Source organism: Ranitomeya variabilis, chromosome 4 (assembly GCF_051348905.1).
Source record: "Ranitomeya variabilis isolate aRanVar5 chromosome 4, aRanVar5.hap1, whole genome shotgun sequence".
NCBI classification, from domain to species: Eukaryota; Metazoa; Chordata; class Amphibia; order Anura; family Dendrobatidae; genus Ranitomeya; species Ranitomeya variabilis.
In genome coordinates this window covers 735,474,950-735,491,195 of record NC_135235.1, presented here as the reverse complement: position 1 = coordinate 735,491,195, position 16,246 = coordinate 735,474,950, and the positions used below count along the sequence as shown (strand labels likewise).

Sequence of the window (16,246 nt, the reverse complement as noted above, 5' to 3'; positions counted from 1 at the left end):
AGATGAACTAGGTTTAGCAAAGAGAGGCCCACTTACTAATAGCAGAATGTAGTAAGATAACTTATATGGTCAACAAAAACCCTATCAAAAAATCCACACTGGAGATTCAAGAAACCCCGATCCGTCTAACGGCCCGTGGGGAGAACTCCAGCCTCCCTAGAGCTTCCAGCAAGGTTAGGATACAGATTATGTACAAGCTGGACAAAAATGCAAACAAAAACAAATAGCAAAAAGCAAGAAAACAGACTTAGCTTAATTTAGCAGGAACCAGGATCAGTAGACCAGAGCACAAAGATTAGCTCTGATTACAACGTTGCCAGGCATTGAACTGAAGGTCCAGGGAGCTTATATAGCAACACCCCTGACCTAACGACCCAGGTGAGCATACAAGGGATGGCAGACATTCCCAGAGTCAAATCACTAGTAACCACTAGAGGGAGCCAAAAAGGTAAATTCACAACAGCTTACCTCTAGGGAAATTCCCCCGAAAAGGAGACAGAAGCCCCCCACATATATTGACGGTGAGATCAGAGGAAAAGACATACGCAGTATGAAGGTAGGTTCAGCAAAGCGAGGTCCGCTTACTAGATAGTAGAAAGATACAAAAGGGAACTGCACGGTCAGCTGAAAACCCTTTTAAAATACCATCCTGAAATTACTTTAAGACTCATGTGTCAACTCATGACACCGGAGTGGTAATTTCAGCCCACAAGAGCTTCCAGCTACAGAGAATGACATAACTGTAAACTGGAACAAAAAATGCAAACAAACTTAGGACTAAGAGTCCAACTTAGCTGATCAGTAGTCTAGAAGCAGGAACATGCAACAGAAAGGCTCTGGTTACATTGATGGCCGGCAAGGCAATGACTGAAGAGCAGGATTAAATAGGAACTCCCCACTACTGATGAAAACAGGTGAACTGAGAAAGAAAACACACCCGAGTCACCAGTACCACTAGCCACCACCAGAAGGAGCCCAAAAGCAGATTCACAACAATCACATATTAGCAAACTGGACAGAACTCATCGTATACTGAGAAACATATAGAACACAGATGAGCAAAAATGAACGAGCAAACTTAGCTTCTCTTGGAGAGACTGAAAACGAACGAAGTCAGGAGAAATCAGAAGCACACTGAATACAACGACAGCAGGCAAAAAATGAACGTCCAGGTGAGTTAAATAGAAAACCTGACTAGCAGGTAACGAGGCAGCTGATCCCAGCCACAGACCCGCAGAATGACAAAAGAGCCAACACCCTGCAGATTTAGCAGGTTTATTAAGATGCAAATAAGTTAGAGCCTTCAAACTTCAAACAAGAGCAGGATTTATTAACAGATGCATAAATCTTACAAACCAAAAAGTTTTGTTGCTCAGTTAAATTTTTATACATTTTAAACATAAAAGTGTGGGTCAATTATTATTCAACCCACTAGGTTTAATATTTTGTGGAATAACCTTTGTTTGCAATTACAGCTAATAATCATCTGTTATAAGACCTGATCAGGCCGGCACAGGTCTCTGGAGATATCTTGGCCCACTCCTCCATGCAGATCTTCTCCAAGTTATCTAGGTTCTTTGGGTGTCTCATGTGGACTTTAATCTTGAGCTCCTTCCACAAGTTTTCAATTGGGTTAAGGTCAGGAGACTGACTAGGCCACTGCAACACCTTGATTTTTTGCCTCTTGAACCAGGCCTTGGTTTTCTTGGCTGTGTGCTTTGGGTCGTTGTCTTGTTGGAAGATGAAATGATGACCCATCTTAAGATCCTTGATGGAGGAGCGGAGGTTCTTGGCCAAAATCTCCAGGTAGGCCGTGCTATCCATCTTCCCATGGATGCGGACCAGATGGCCAGGCCCCTTGGCTGAGAAACAGCCCCACAGCATGATGCTGCCACCACCATGCTTGACTGTAGGGATGGTATTCTTGGGGTCGTATGCAGTGCCATCTTGTCTCCAAACGTCACGTGTGTGGTTGGCACCAAAGATCTCGATCTTGGTCTCATCAGACCAGAGAACCTTGAACCAGTCAGTCTCAGAGTCCTCCAAGTGATCATGAGCAAACTGTAGATGAGCCTTGACATGACGCTTTGAAAGTAAAGGTACCTTACGGGCTCGTCTGGAACGGAGACCATTGCGGTGGAGTACGTTACTTATGGTATTGACTGAAACCAATGTCCCCACTGCCATGAGATCTTCCCGGAGCTCCTTCCTTGTTGTCCTTGGGTTAGCCTTGACTCTTCGGACAAGCCTGGCCTCGGCACGGGAGGAAACTTTCAAAGGCTGTCCAGGCCGTGGAAGGCTAACAGTAGTTCCATAAGCCTTCCACTTCCGGATGATGCTCCCAACAGTGGAGACAGGTAGGCCCAACTCCTTGGAAAGGGTTTTGTACCCCTTGCCAGCCTTGTGACCCTCCACGATCTTGTCTCTGATGGCCTTGGAATGCTCCTTTGTCTTTCCCATGTTGACCATGTATGAGTGCTGTTCACAAGTTTGGGGAGGGTCTTAAATAGTCAGAAAAGGCTGGAAAAAGAGATAATTAATCCAAACATGTGAAGCTCATTGTTCTTTGTGCCTGAACTACTTCTTAATACTTTAGGGGAACCAAACAGAATTCTGGTGGGTTGAGGGGTTGAATAATAAATGACCCTCTGAAAAAACTTTTCACAATTTAAAAAAAAAAAAAATAAACAAAGAAATAACATTCTTTTTTGCTGCAGTGCATTTCACACTTCCAGGCTGATCTACAGTCCAAATGTCACAATGCCAAGTTAATTCCAAATGTGTAAACCTGCTAAATCTGCAGGGGGTTGAATACTACTTGTAGGCACTGTACCTGACAGGAGCCCGTACAGTCTGTATCTACAATAATATATACCTGACAGGAGCCCGTACAGTCTATACCTACAGTAATATATAACTGACAGGAGCCCGTACAGTCTATATATACAATAATATATACCTGACAGGAGTCCGTACAGTCTGTATCTACAATAATATATACCTGACAGGAGCCCTACAGTCTGTATCTACAATAATATATACCTGACAGGAGCCCGTACAGTCTGTATCTACAATAATATATACCTGACAGGAGCCCGTACAGTCTATATATACAATAATATATACCTGACAGGAGCCCATACAGTCTATATATACAATAATATATACCTGACAGGAGCCCGTACAGTCTGTATCTACACTAATATATACCTGACAGGAGCCCGTATAGTCTATATATACAATAACATATATCTGACAGGAGCCCATACAGTCTATACACTCACCGGCCACTTTATTAGGTACACCTGTCCAACTTCTTGTTAACACTTAATTTCTAATCAGCCAATCACATGGCGGCAACTCAGTGCATTTAGGCATGTAGACATGGTCAAGACAATCTCCTGCAGTTCAAACCGAGCATCAGTATGGGGAAGAAAGGTGATTTGAGTGCCTTTGAACGTGGCATGGTTGTTGGTGCCAGAAGGGCTGGTCTGAGTATTTCAGAAACTGCTGATCTACTGGGATTTTCACGCACAACCATCTCTAGGGTTTACAGAGAATGGTCCGAAAAAGAAAAAAAATCCAGTGAGCGGCAGTTCTGTGGGCGGAAATGCCTTGTTGATGCCAGAGGTCAGAGGAGAATGGGCAGACTGGTTCGAGCTGATAGAAAGGCAACAGTGACTCAAATCGCCACCCGTTACAACCAAGGTAGGCCTAAGAGCATCTCTGAACGCACAGTGCGTCGAACTTTGAGGCAGATGGGCTACAGCAGCAGAAGACCACACCGGGTACCACTCCTTTCAGCTAAGAACAGGAAACTGAGGCTACAATTTGTACAAGCTCATCGAAATTGGACAGTAGAAGATTGGAAAAACGTTGCTTGGTCTGATGAGTCTCGATTTCTGCTGCGACATTCGGATGGTAGGGTCAGAATTTGGCGTAAACAACATGAAAGCATGGATCCATCCTGCCTTGTATGGAGCATCTTTGGGATGTGCAGCCGACAAATCTGCGGCAACTGTGTGATGCCATCATGTCAATATGGACCAAAATCTCTGAGGAATGCTTCCAGCACCTTGTTGAATCTATGCCACGAAGAATTGAGGCAGTTCTGAAGGCAAAAGGGGGTCCAACCCGTTACTAGCATGGTGTACCTAATAAAGTGGCCGGTGAGTGTATATACAATAATATATAACTGACAGGAGCCCGTACAGTCTATACCTACAGTAATATATAACTGACAGGAGCCCGTACAGTCTATATCTACAATAATATATACCTGACAGGAGCCTGTACAGTCTATATCTACAATAATATATGCCTGAAAGGAGCCCGTACAGTCTATATCTATAATAATATATATCTGACAGGGGCCCGTACAGTCTGTATCTACAATAATATATACCTGACAGGAGCCTGTACAGTCTGTATCTACAATAATATATACCTGACAGGAGTCCGTACAGTCTGTATCTACAATAATATATACCTGACAGGAGCCTGTACAGTCTATATCTGCAATAATATATACCTGACAGGAGCCTGTACAGTCTATATCTACAATAATATATACCTGACAGGAGTCCGTACAGTCTATATCTACAATAATATATACCTGACAGGAGCCCGTACAGTCTATATCTACAATACTATATACCTGACAGGAGCCTGTACAGTCTATATCTACAATAATATATACCTGACAGGAGCCCATACAGTCTATATCTACAATAATATATACCTGACAGGACAGGGCCGCCATCAAGGCATTACAGCCGTGACTGGCGTATGGGGCCCGGTGGGCAGAGAGGGCCCACATCGGGCCCCGTCTCATCTGCCCACCGGGCCCCTACCGGCAGCCGCAGGCTGAACCGGGCCCTTAGCTGTGGCCGGCGCTGCAGCGCTACTGACGTGCGGGCCCGTGCCCGCACGTCAATAGTTAACAGCCGCCAGCCAATCTGAGGCTGACAGCTGACGTCAGCCGCAGCGTGCATGTCGCCGGCGTCTGACGTCATTGCAGCTGCTTGGAGAAAGCAGGAGCGCGGGAGGTAAGTAGAGCTTGTTTTTTTTTTTTTTTACTGAGAGCGGCGATCCGGGGGGGGCAGGGCAGAGCGCTGGACACAGGGGGGCAGAAAGCTGGACACAGGGGGGCAGAAAGGACAGGGGGCAGAGCGCTGGACACGGGGGGGCAGAAAGGACAGGGGGCAGAGCGCTGGACACAGGGGGGCAGAACGCTGGACACGGGGGCAGAAAGGACAAGGGGCAGAGCGCTGGACACGGGGGGCAGAAAGGACAGGGGGCAGAGCGCTGGACACAGGAGGGCAGAACGCTGGACACGGGGGCAGAAAGGACAGGGGGCAGAGCGCTGGACACGGGGGGCAGAAAGGACAGGGGGCAGAGCGCTGGACACAGGGGGGCAGAACGCTGGACAGGGGGCAGAGCGCTGGACACAGGGGGGCAGAACGCTGGACACGGGGGCAGAAAGGACAAGGGGCAGAGCGCTGGACACGGGGGGCAGAAAGGACAGGGGGCAGAGCGCTGGACACAGGGGGGCAGAACGCTGGACACGGGGGCAGAAAGGACAAGGGGCAGAGCGCTGGACATGGGGGGCAGAAAGGACAGGGGGCAGAGCGCTGGACACAGGGGGGCAGAACGCTGGACACGGGGGCAGAAAGGACAGGGGGCAGAGCGCTGGACACGGGGGGCAGAAAGGACAGGGGGCAGAGCGCTGGACACAGGGGGGCAGAACGCTGGACAGGGGGCAGAGCGCTGGACACAGGGGGGCAGAACGCTGGACACGGGGGCAAAGCGCTGGACACAGGGGGGCAGAATGCTGGACACGGGGGCAGAAAGGACAGGGGGCAGAGCGCTGGACATGGGGGGCAGAAAGGACAGGGGGCAGAGCGCTGGACACAGGGGGGCAGAACGCTGGACAGGGGGCAGAGCGCTGGACACAGGGGGGCAGAACGCTGGACACGGGGGCAAAGCGCTGGACACAGGGGGGCAGAAAGCTGGACACGGGGGGCAGAAAGGACAGGGGGGCAGAAAGCTGGACACAGGGGCAGAAAGCTGGACACGGGGGGCAGAAAGCTGGACACGGGGGGCAGAAAACTGGACACAGGGGGGCAGAAAGGACAGGGGGAAGAGCGCTGGACACGGGGGCAGAAATGACAGGGGGCAGAGCGCTGGACACAGGGGGGCAGAACGCTGGACACGGGGGCAGAGCGCTGGACACAGGGGGGCAGAACGCTGGACACGGGGGCAGAAAGGACAGGGGGCAGAGCGCTGGACACGGGGGGCAGAAAGGACAGGGGGCAGAGCGCTGGACACAGGGGGGCAGAACGCTGGACAGGGGGCAGAGCGCTGGACACAGGGGGGCAGAAAGCTGGACACGGGGGGCAGAAAGGATAGGGGGGCAGAAAGCTGGACACGTGGGCAGAAAGCTGGACACGGGGGGCAGAAAGCTGGACACAGGGGGGCAGAAAGGACAGGGGGCAGAGCGCTGGACACGGGGGGCAGAAAGGACAGGGGGCAGAGCGCTGGACACGGGCAGAAAGGACAGGGGGCAGAGCGCTGGACACAGGGGGGCAGAACGCTGGACACGGGGGCAGAAAGGACAGGGGGCAGAGCGCTGGACATGGGGGGCAGAAAGGACAGGGGGCAGAGCGCTGGACACAGGGGGGCAGAACGCTGGACACGGGGGCAGAGCGCTGGACACGGGGCAGAGCGCTGGACACAGGAGGGGGCAGAACGCTGGACACAGGAGGGGGCAGAACGCTGGACACAGGAGGGGGCAGAGCGCTGGACACAGGAGGGGGCAGAACGCTGGACACAGGAGGGCAGAACGCTGGACACAGGGGGGGCAGAACGCTGGACACAGGAGGGCAGAACGCTGGACACAGGGGGGGCAGAACGCTGGACACAGGAGGGGGCAGAACGCTGGACACAGGAGGGGGCAGAACGCTGGACACAGGGGGCAGAGCGCTGGACACAGGAGGGGGCAGAACGCTGGACACAGGAGGGCAGAACGCTGGACACAGGGGGGGCAGAACGCTGGACACAGGAGGGGGCAGAACGCTGGACACAGGAGGGCAGAACGCTGGACACGGGGGGCAGAACGCTGGACACAGGAGGGGGCAGAACGCTGGACACAGGAGGGCAGAACGCTGGACACAGGGGGGGCAGAACGCTGGACACAGGAGGGGGCAGAACGCTGGACACAGGAGGGCAGAACGCTGGACACAGGGGGGGCAGAACGCTGGACACAGGAGGGGGCAGAACGCTGGACACAGGGGGGGCAGAAAGCTGGACACGGGGGCAGAAAGCTGGACACGGGGGCAGAAAGCTGGACACGGGGGCAGAAAGCTGGACACGGGGGAAGAAAGCTGGACACAGGGGGGCTGAAAGGAGAAACAGGGCATGATTGGAGACACGGGGCAGGATGACAGACATGGCGGCATGACTGGAGACACTGAGGCATGACTGGAGACACTGGGGCAGGAATGAAAACAGATGGGGCAGAATTGAGACACAGGGGGCATGATTGCAGAAATGGGGGCCTGATTGGAGACGGGGCAGAATGGTGATACGGGCATGATTGGAGACACTGGAGGCAGGATTGGAGACAGATGGGGCAGGATCATGGGGCAGGATGGATACGCTGGACACGGGGGGCAGAAAGGACAGGGGGCAGAGCGCTGGACACAGGGGGGCAGAACGCTGGACAGGGGGCAGAGCGCTGGACACAGGGGGGCAGAACGCTGGACACGGGGGCAGAGCGCTGGACACAGGGGGGCAGAAAGCTGGACACGGGGGGCAGAAAGGACAGGGGGGCAGAAAGCTGGACACGGGGGCAGAAAGCTGGACACGGGGGGCAGAAAGCTGGACACGGGGGGCAGAAACCTGGACACAGGGGGGCAGAAAGGACAGGGGGCAGAGCGCTGGACACGGGGGCAGAGCGCTGGACACAGGGGGGCAGAACGCTGGACACGGGGGCAGAGCGCTGGACACAGGGGGGCAGAAAGGACAGGGGGCAGAGCGCTGGACACAGGGGGGCAGAAAGGACAGGGGGCAGAGCGCTGGACACGGGGGGCAGAAAGCTGGACACAGGGGGGCAGAAAGGACAGGGGGCAGAGCGCTGGACACGGGGGGCAGAAAGGACAGGGGGCAGAGCGCTGGACACGGGCAGAAAGGACAGGGGGCAGAGCGCTGGACACGGGGGCAGAAAGGACAGGGGGAAGAGCGCTGGACATGGGGGGCAGAAAGGACAGGGGGCAGAGCGCTGGACACAGGGGGGCAGAACGCTGGACACGGGGGCAGAGCGCTGGACACGGGGCAGAGCGCTGGACACAGGAGGGGGCAGAACGCTGGACACAGGAGGGGGCAGAACGCTGGACACAGGAGGGGGCAGAGCGCTGGACACAGGAGGGGGCAGAACGCTGGACACAGGGGGGCAGAACGCTGGACACAGGGGGGGGCAGAACGCTGGACACAGGAGGGCAGAATGCTGGACACAGGGGGGCCAGAACGCTGGACACAGGAGGGGGCAGAACGCTGGACACAGGAGGGCAGAACGCTGGACACTGGGGGGGCAGAACGCTGGACACAGGAGGGGGCAGAATGCTGGACACAGGAGGGCAGAACGCTGGACACGGGGGGCAGAACGCTGGACACAGGAGGGGGCAGAACGCTGGACACAGGAGGGCAGAACGCTGGACACGGGTGGCAGAACGCTGGACACAGGAGGGGGCAGAACGCTGGACACAGGAGAGCAGAACGCTGGACACAGGGGGGGCAGAACGCTGGACACAGGAGGGGGCAGAACGCTGGACACAGGGGGGGCAGAAAGCTGGACACGGGGGCAGAAAGCTGGACACGGGGGCAGAAAGCTGGACACGGGGGCAGAAAGATGGACACGGGGGCAGAAAGCTGGACACGGGGGAAGAAAGCTGGACACAGGGGGGCTGAAAGGAGAAACAGGGCATGATTGGAGACACGGGGCAGGATGACAGACATGGCGGCATGACTGGAGACACTGAGGCATGACTGGAGACACTGGGGCAGGAATGGAAACAGATGGGGCAGAATTGAGACACAGGGGGCATGACTGCAGAAATGGGGGCCTGATTGGAGACGGGGCAGAATGGTGATACGGGCATGATTGGAGACACTGGAGGCAGGATTGGAGACAGATGGGGCAGGATCATGGGGCAGGATGGATACGATGGAGCCAGATGGGGCAGGATGGGGAGATCATATGGGGCAGGATGGATACTCATTAGGGCAGGATGGGAGAACGTATGGCTGACCCCAGTAATGAGACACATGGGGCCAGGATGGCGAATATTATTACCATAGGGGCTAATTAAGGGATATTATTACTGTAGTGATGTATTTATTTTATTTTTTGAGTATACTGTTTTAAATGGAGGGGCGGTCCTATTACTGTGTAGATTGACACTATGTCGCCTTCTTCATGTGGTGTAATGTAGAAGTTGGGAAAATGAAGTAATGTGTTCTGCAAGTGGAACTCGAGATAACTGTTATTTCCTGCAGAAACGAGTCCTGGCTGCATGAAGTGATGGTGGTCTGTGCGGGATGAAAGATGAAGGACTTCACCTAGAGACGTCACTGGTGAGTCAGTGTGTTACCTATACATTGACACTATACACTGTATACTATATACTGAGGTCCTGTGTATAATATCACCAGTGATCACTGGATTACCTATACACTATATACAGAGCTCCTGTGTATAATGTCACTGGTGATCACTGTATTACCTGTACACAGACACTGCATACTTAGTACAGATCTCCTGTGTATAATGGCACTTATGGTGATAGTATTGTGGTTTTTTTTATTATTGATCAGTATTGTAGTATTCAGTCACTATGTGGTGGTAATACAGTGGGGCAAAAAAGTATTTAGTCAGTCAGCAATAGTGCAAGTTCCACCACTTAAAAAGATGAGAGGCATCTGTAATTTACATCATAGGTAGACCTCAACTATGGGAGACAAACTGAGAAAAAAAAATCCAGAAAATCACATTGTCTGTTTTTTTATCATTTAATTTGCATATTATGGTGGAAAATAAGTATTTGGTCAGAAACAAAATTTAATCTCAATACTTTGTAATATATCCTTTGTTGGCAATGACAGAGGTCAAACTTTTTCTGTAAGTCTTCACAAGGTTGCCACACACTGTTGTTGGTATGTTGGCCCATTCCTTCATGCAGATCTCCTCTAGAGCAGTGATGTTTTTGGCTTTTCGCCTGGCAACACGGACTTTCAACTCCCTCCAAAGGTTTTCTATAGGGTTGAGATCTGGAGACTGGCTAGGCCACTCCAGGACCTTGAAATGCTTCTTACGAAGCCACTCCTTCGTTGCCCTGGCAGTGTGCTTTGGATCATTGTCATGTTGAAAGACCCAGCCACGTTTCATCTTCAATGCCCTTGCTGATGGAAGGAGGTTTGCACTCAAAATCTCACGATACATGGCCCCATTCATTCTTTCATGTACCCGGATCAGTCGTCCTGGCCCCTTTGCAGAGAAACAGCCCCAAAGCATGATGTTTCCACCACCATGCTTTACAGTAGGTATGGTGTTTGATGGATGCAACTCAGTATTCTTTTTCCTCCAAACACGACAAGTTGTGTTTCTACCAAACAGTTCCAGTTTGGTTTCATCAGACCATAGGACATTCTCCCAAAACTCCTCTGGATCATCCAAATGCTCTCTAGCAAACTTCAGATGGGCCCGGACATGTACTGGCTTAAGCAGTGGGATACGTCTGGCACTGCAGGATCTGAGTCCATGGTGGCGTAGTGTGTTACTTATGGTAGGCCTTGTTACATTGGTCCCAGCTCTCTGCAGTTCATTCACTAGGTTCCCCCGCATGGTTCTGGGATTTTTGCTCACTGTTCTTGTGATCATTCTGACCCCACGGGGTGGGATTTTGCGTGAAGCCCCAGATCGAGGGAGATTATCAGTGGTCTTGAATGTCTTCCATTTTCTAATTATTGCTCCCACTGTTGATTTCTTCACTCCAAGCTGGTTGGCTATTGCAGATTCAGTCTTCCCAGCCTGGTGCAGGGCTACAATTTTGTTTCTGGTGTCCTTTGACAGCTCTTTGGTCTTCACCATAGTGGAGTTTGGAGTCAGACTGTTTGAGGGTGTGCACAGGTGTCTTTTTATACTGATAACAAGTTTAAACAGGTGCCATTACTACAGGTAATGAGTGGAGGAAAGAGGAGACTCTTAAAGAAGAAGTTACAGGTCTGTGAGAGCCAGAAATCTTGATTGTTTGTTTCTGACCAAATACTTATTTTCCACCATAATATGCAAATTAAATGTTAAAAAAACAGACAATGTGATTTTCTGGATTTTTTTTTCTCAGTTTGTCTCCCATAGTTGAGGTCTACCTATGATGTAAATTACAGACGCCTCTCATCTTTTTAAGTGGTGGAACTTGCACTATTGCTGACTGACTAAATACTTTTTTGCCCCACTGTATGTGGTCTGGTCATGATGTTGTGGTATTTGTTCCTTGTATTTGATATTATTCGATCACTGTGGTGGTAATATGTCATCTGGTCATGGTGTGGCGGTATTTGTGCCTTGTAGATAGTATTATAGGTCACTGTGGTGATAATATGGTGTCTGGTCATGGTGCTGTGGTATTTGTTCCTTGTATGTGGTATTATAGGTCATTTTAAAAATTGAAAAATAAAAATATACCTAAATTGTACTGCATATTTTAACAAATATTTAATAGGTTACAGTAGAGTAGGGCCCGGCCAAAAGTGTCTACCTTGTCATTTTGGTGGCTTAAAAAAATTTATTGGCCAAAACAAAAGCTGCCGGCTACATGTGTGATCTGGTGATGGGAACTGTCAATGTGATAGGTGAGAAGTGGAGATTTTCCAAGAGAGAGCGGTGGGACTGTGGACAGTTTGAGGGGTGGAGCGTGGAGGCGGGGCTGGGGTGGAGCCTGGGCGGAGTCTCAAGGGGGCCCCGGAAATTTTGCCAGTATGGGGCCCCGAAATTTCTAGTGGCAGCCCTGTGACAGGAGCCCGTACAGTCTATTGTATTCACCAGTGAGCCGGCTATACTGTATGGGATGCAACCTGGCAGGAGCCCATATATTCTGCTGGCTTTAATAATTTATACCTTGAAGGAGCACATACATTCTAGTGTCATGTATAGGCTGCAGTCAGGGCCAGGCAGCAGCCCATAAAGTCTGCTATCTTCAAGAATATATACCTAGAAGGAGCCCATACAGTCTAGGCTCAACCAAATGAGAAAACGCCCCCTCCCGATAGGACACGCCCCCGGAAATGACGTCACACCTGGAAGGAGCCCATACACTCTAGTGTTTACCGAATAGCCATACATGTGGAGTGCGGCTCTGCAGGTGGAGGTCAGTGCTGGAGGCTCCATTATTCTCTATGTGGAGTGCGGCTCTGCGGGTGGAGGTCGGTGCTGGAGGCCCCATTATTCTCTATGTGGAGTGCGGCTCTGCAGGTGGAGGTCGGTGCTGGAGGCTCCATTATTCTCTATGTGGAGTGCGGCTCTGCAGGTGGAGGTCGGTGCTGGAGGCTCCATTATTCTCTATGTGGAGTGCGACTCTGTGGGTGGAGGTCGGTGCTGGAGACTCCATTATTCTCTATGTAGAAGGCGGCTCTGCGGGTGGAGGTCGGTGCTGGAGGCCCCATTATTCTCTATGTGGAGTGCGGCTCTGCGGGTGGAGGTCGGTGCTGGAGGCTCCATTATTCTCTATGTGGAGTGTGGCTCTGTGGGTGGAGGTCGGTGCGGGAGGCCCCATTATTCTCTATGTGGAGTGTGGCTCTGCGGGTGGAGGTCAGTGCTGGAGGCTCCATTATTCTCTATGTGGTATGCGGCTCTGCGGGTGGAGGTCGGTGCTGGAGGCTCCATTATTCTCTATGTGGAGTGCGGCTCTGCGGGTGGAGGTCGGTGCTGGAGGCTCCATTATTCTCTATGTGGAGTGCGGCTCTGCGGGTGGAGGTCGGTGCTGGAGGCTCCATTATTCTCTATGTGGAGTGTGGCTCTGCGGGTGGAGGTCGGTGCTGGAGGCTCCATTATTCTCTCTGTGGAGTGCGGCTCTGCGGGTGGAGGTCGGTGCTGGAGGCTCCATTATTCTCTATGTGGAGTGCGGCTCTGCGGGTGGAGGTCGGTGCTGGAGGCCCCATTATTCTCTATGTGGAGTGCGGCTCTGCGGGTGGAGGTTGGTGCTGGAGGCCCCATTATTCTCTATGTGGAGTGCGGCTCTGCGGGTGGAGGTCGGTGCTGGAGGCCCCATTATTCTCTATGTGGAGTGCGGCTCTGCGGGTGGAGGTCTGTTCTGGAGATTCTCCATTACTGAGCGTGGGGGACATTAACCCCTTCAGCACTGAGACTCTTTGGAGGTATTTTTGCAACTTTATAGGAATCACTAGATGGTGGCCCGATTCTAACTCATCTGGTATTCTAGAATATGTATGCGTAGTACATTGCGCAGCCCACGTAGTACATTGCGCAGCCCACGTAGTACATTGCGCAGCCCACGTAGTATATTGCGCAGCCCACGCAGTATATTGCGCAGCCCACGCAGTATATTGCGCAGCCCACGCAGTACATTGCGCAGCCCACGCAGTACATTGCGCAGCCCACGCAGTACATTGCGCAGCCCACGCAGTACATTGCGCAGCCCACGCAGTACATTGCGCAGCCCACGCAGTACATTGCGCAGCCCACGCAGTACATTGCGCAGCCCACGCATATCGCAGTGTGGGCATGATATCTCTGTTGAAAAAAAAAATTAAAATAAAAAATAGTAATATACTCACCTGCTGTTGGCGCCTAGATCCAGGAAGCGGTTACTGACGCTTGGGATCCACCGAAGCTCCGCCGAGCTGTTCGCGCCGGCCGCCATCTTCCTTTCCCAGGATGTCTTGCGACATTACCCAGAAGACTTAGCGGTCTCGCGAGACCGCTAAGTCTTCTGGGTAATTTCGCAATACATCGCCGGGAACGGAAGATGGCGTCCGGCTCGAGCGGGTTGGTGTACTACGGAGGGGGGAGTATAGCAGGTTTTTTGTTTTTATTATTTTTAACATTACATTTTTTTACTATTGCTTTTTACTATTGATGCCGCATAGGCAGCCTCAATAGTAAAAAAATTGGGGACACACAGGGTTAATAGCGGCGGTTACAGAGTGCATTACCCGCGGCATAACTCGCTCCGTTACCGCCGGCATTAACCCTGTGTGAGCAGTGACCTGACAATGTATGCGGGCGGCGGGCAGTGAGTGCGGGGAGTAAGGAGCGGCCATTTTCTTCCGGACTGTGTGGTGTGTGTGCGCGCGCGTCGCTGATTGGTCACGGCAGCCATGACAGGCAGCTGCCGAGACCAATCAGCGAACGAATAACGGTGACAGAAAGACAGACGGAAGTGACCGTTAGACAATTATATAGTAGATAACATTTTTGTTCTGTTTCCTGTAATTAACACATACGACCCAACTATGGAGGACAGGAAGTGAGGTAGCGGATTGTTCTCCTAGTACAGGGCCCCTTTCCTGGCCCCACACAGTGTAATGCCCCTTTTGCAGTATATATAATGCCCCCATTATGCCCCTTATGCAGTATATATGATGCCCCCACACAGTGTAATGCCCCCAATATGCCCCTTATGCAGTATATATGATGCCCCCACACAGTATAATGCCCCCATTATGCCCCTATAATCAGGTGACCGGATACAACACACCGACAAACACAAGGCGGAAGTAACCAATATAATTATTTATTTCCTGATAATGGGAATTGTGATCACTATGGCAACAGTGAATAATGCAGAACAGGGTGATTACGAGGTGAAATATCCAATATCAGATACACAATGAATTCTCCGCCTCACTCTCACTAATAGCAGCCTCTAACCACATGTTACTTTAGCTACTGACAAGGATGATTTTCCTGACACATATAGTCGACAACACTCTACTCTGCGAACACCGGCCATAGCGGGGTCTCCGCCTCTTCCCTTTAGGCCATAAGTCCTCCTAATAAAGTCTATCAAGGCTCGCTGGGCCGCCTTCACTTCTACCAGCTTTCACCTTGTCTCTTGTACACCCTGGACCAACACCTGTACTGATTTCAGTGCTGAAAGCAATGGCCGGCTCACTCGCGCCTCCTGCTCTTCACTGCAGGCGTATACTACTGAGCAGACTCTCCTCACAGACCATTGGCACATCTGTCTCTTGTACCAGAAGTAACAAGAGCTGGGACTCTGCTCTTGCCTGGCGTAATCTTGACTGATTCTTGACCGGCGCAGGTTAGGTTCTCAGGGATTGACATGCAAAGTCTGGACTCCGGGTCTTGACCAGTGCAGGTCTGGTGCTCAGGCCTTGGCTGGCATAGTCTGGACTCCGGGTCTTGACCAGCGCAGGTCTGGTTCTTGGGCCTTGGCTGGCATAGTCTGGACTCTGTCTTGACCAGTGCAGGTCTGGTTCTCAGGCCTTGGCTGGCATAGTCTGGACTCCGGGTCTTGACCAGCACAGGTCTGGTTCTCGGGCCTTGGCTGGCATAGTCTGGACTCTGGGTCTTGACCAGTGCAGGTCTGGTTCTTGGGCCTTGGCTGGCATAGTCTGGACTCTGGGACTCATCTGGTGCCGCCTGGGTACTGCCACCACAACCAGCTGCCTTGGTTACTTTGCCATGGCCTGGTACCTCAGATTCTTCACTGGCACCCCGTTTTTTTTTTTTTGCTTGGTGCCAAATATGTTCTGGCTTTAGGTCTATGGCCTTTATAATAACAGGAAACTGTGTCATCAAGGTCACCTGACCTGGTGTACTATCTACACTCTTTCTTCCTGAAACTCTCTCTCTTCCCTTTGATTCCGTAGGGTCCTGTCTGAATGGCAGATGGCAGTCTTTTTGTACAAATGCCGCAAATCCTGAGGATTTGTTCTTCTTATGACACATGTTTTTACACCCCTTATACAGTATATATGATTCCCCTCACACAGTATAAAGTTTCCACAGTACTGACATGTCTCACACAAAAGATATTTCCACAGTTTCACCATACCCCCAAACATAGTATAACCTCACAGTCCCGCCATTCTCTCCACACAGTATGTTTCCATAGTACCATCATCCCACCACACACAGTGTAATGTTTCCATAGTACCATCATCCCACCACACACAGTATAATGTTCTCACAAAAGCAGGTTCCTAC

General features: G+C 51.6%; 1 protein-coding gene across 3 annotated transcripts in view; it reads left to right on the top strand.

Annotated features, from left to right (window-relative positions):
* The window catches only part of LOC143767980 (uncharacterized), a 433,969-nt gene that overhangs the window by 370,554 nt on the left and 47,169 nt on the right, over positions 1 to 16,246 (top strand). For 2 of the 3 annotated variants that reach the window (XM_077256572.1, XM_077256570.1), the window contains exon 1: positions 12,352 to 12,422. The gene's annotated coding sequence lies outside the window, so the exon portion shown is untranslated. Of the gene's footprint in view, positions 12,478 to 16,246 lie in introns of those variants that run through there. The other variant, XM_077256571.1, reaches the window with a different exon arrangement.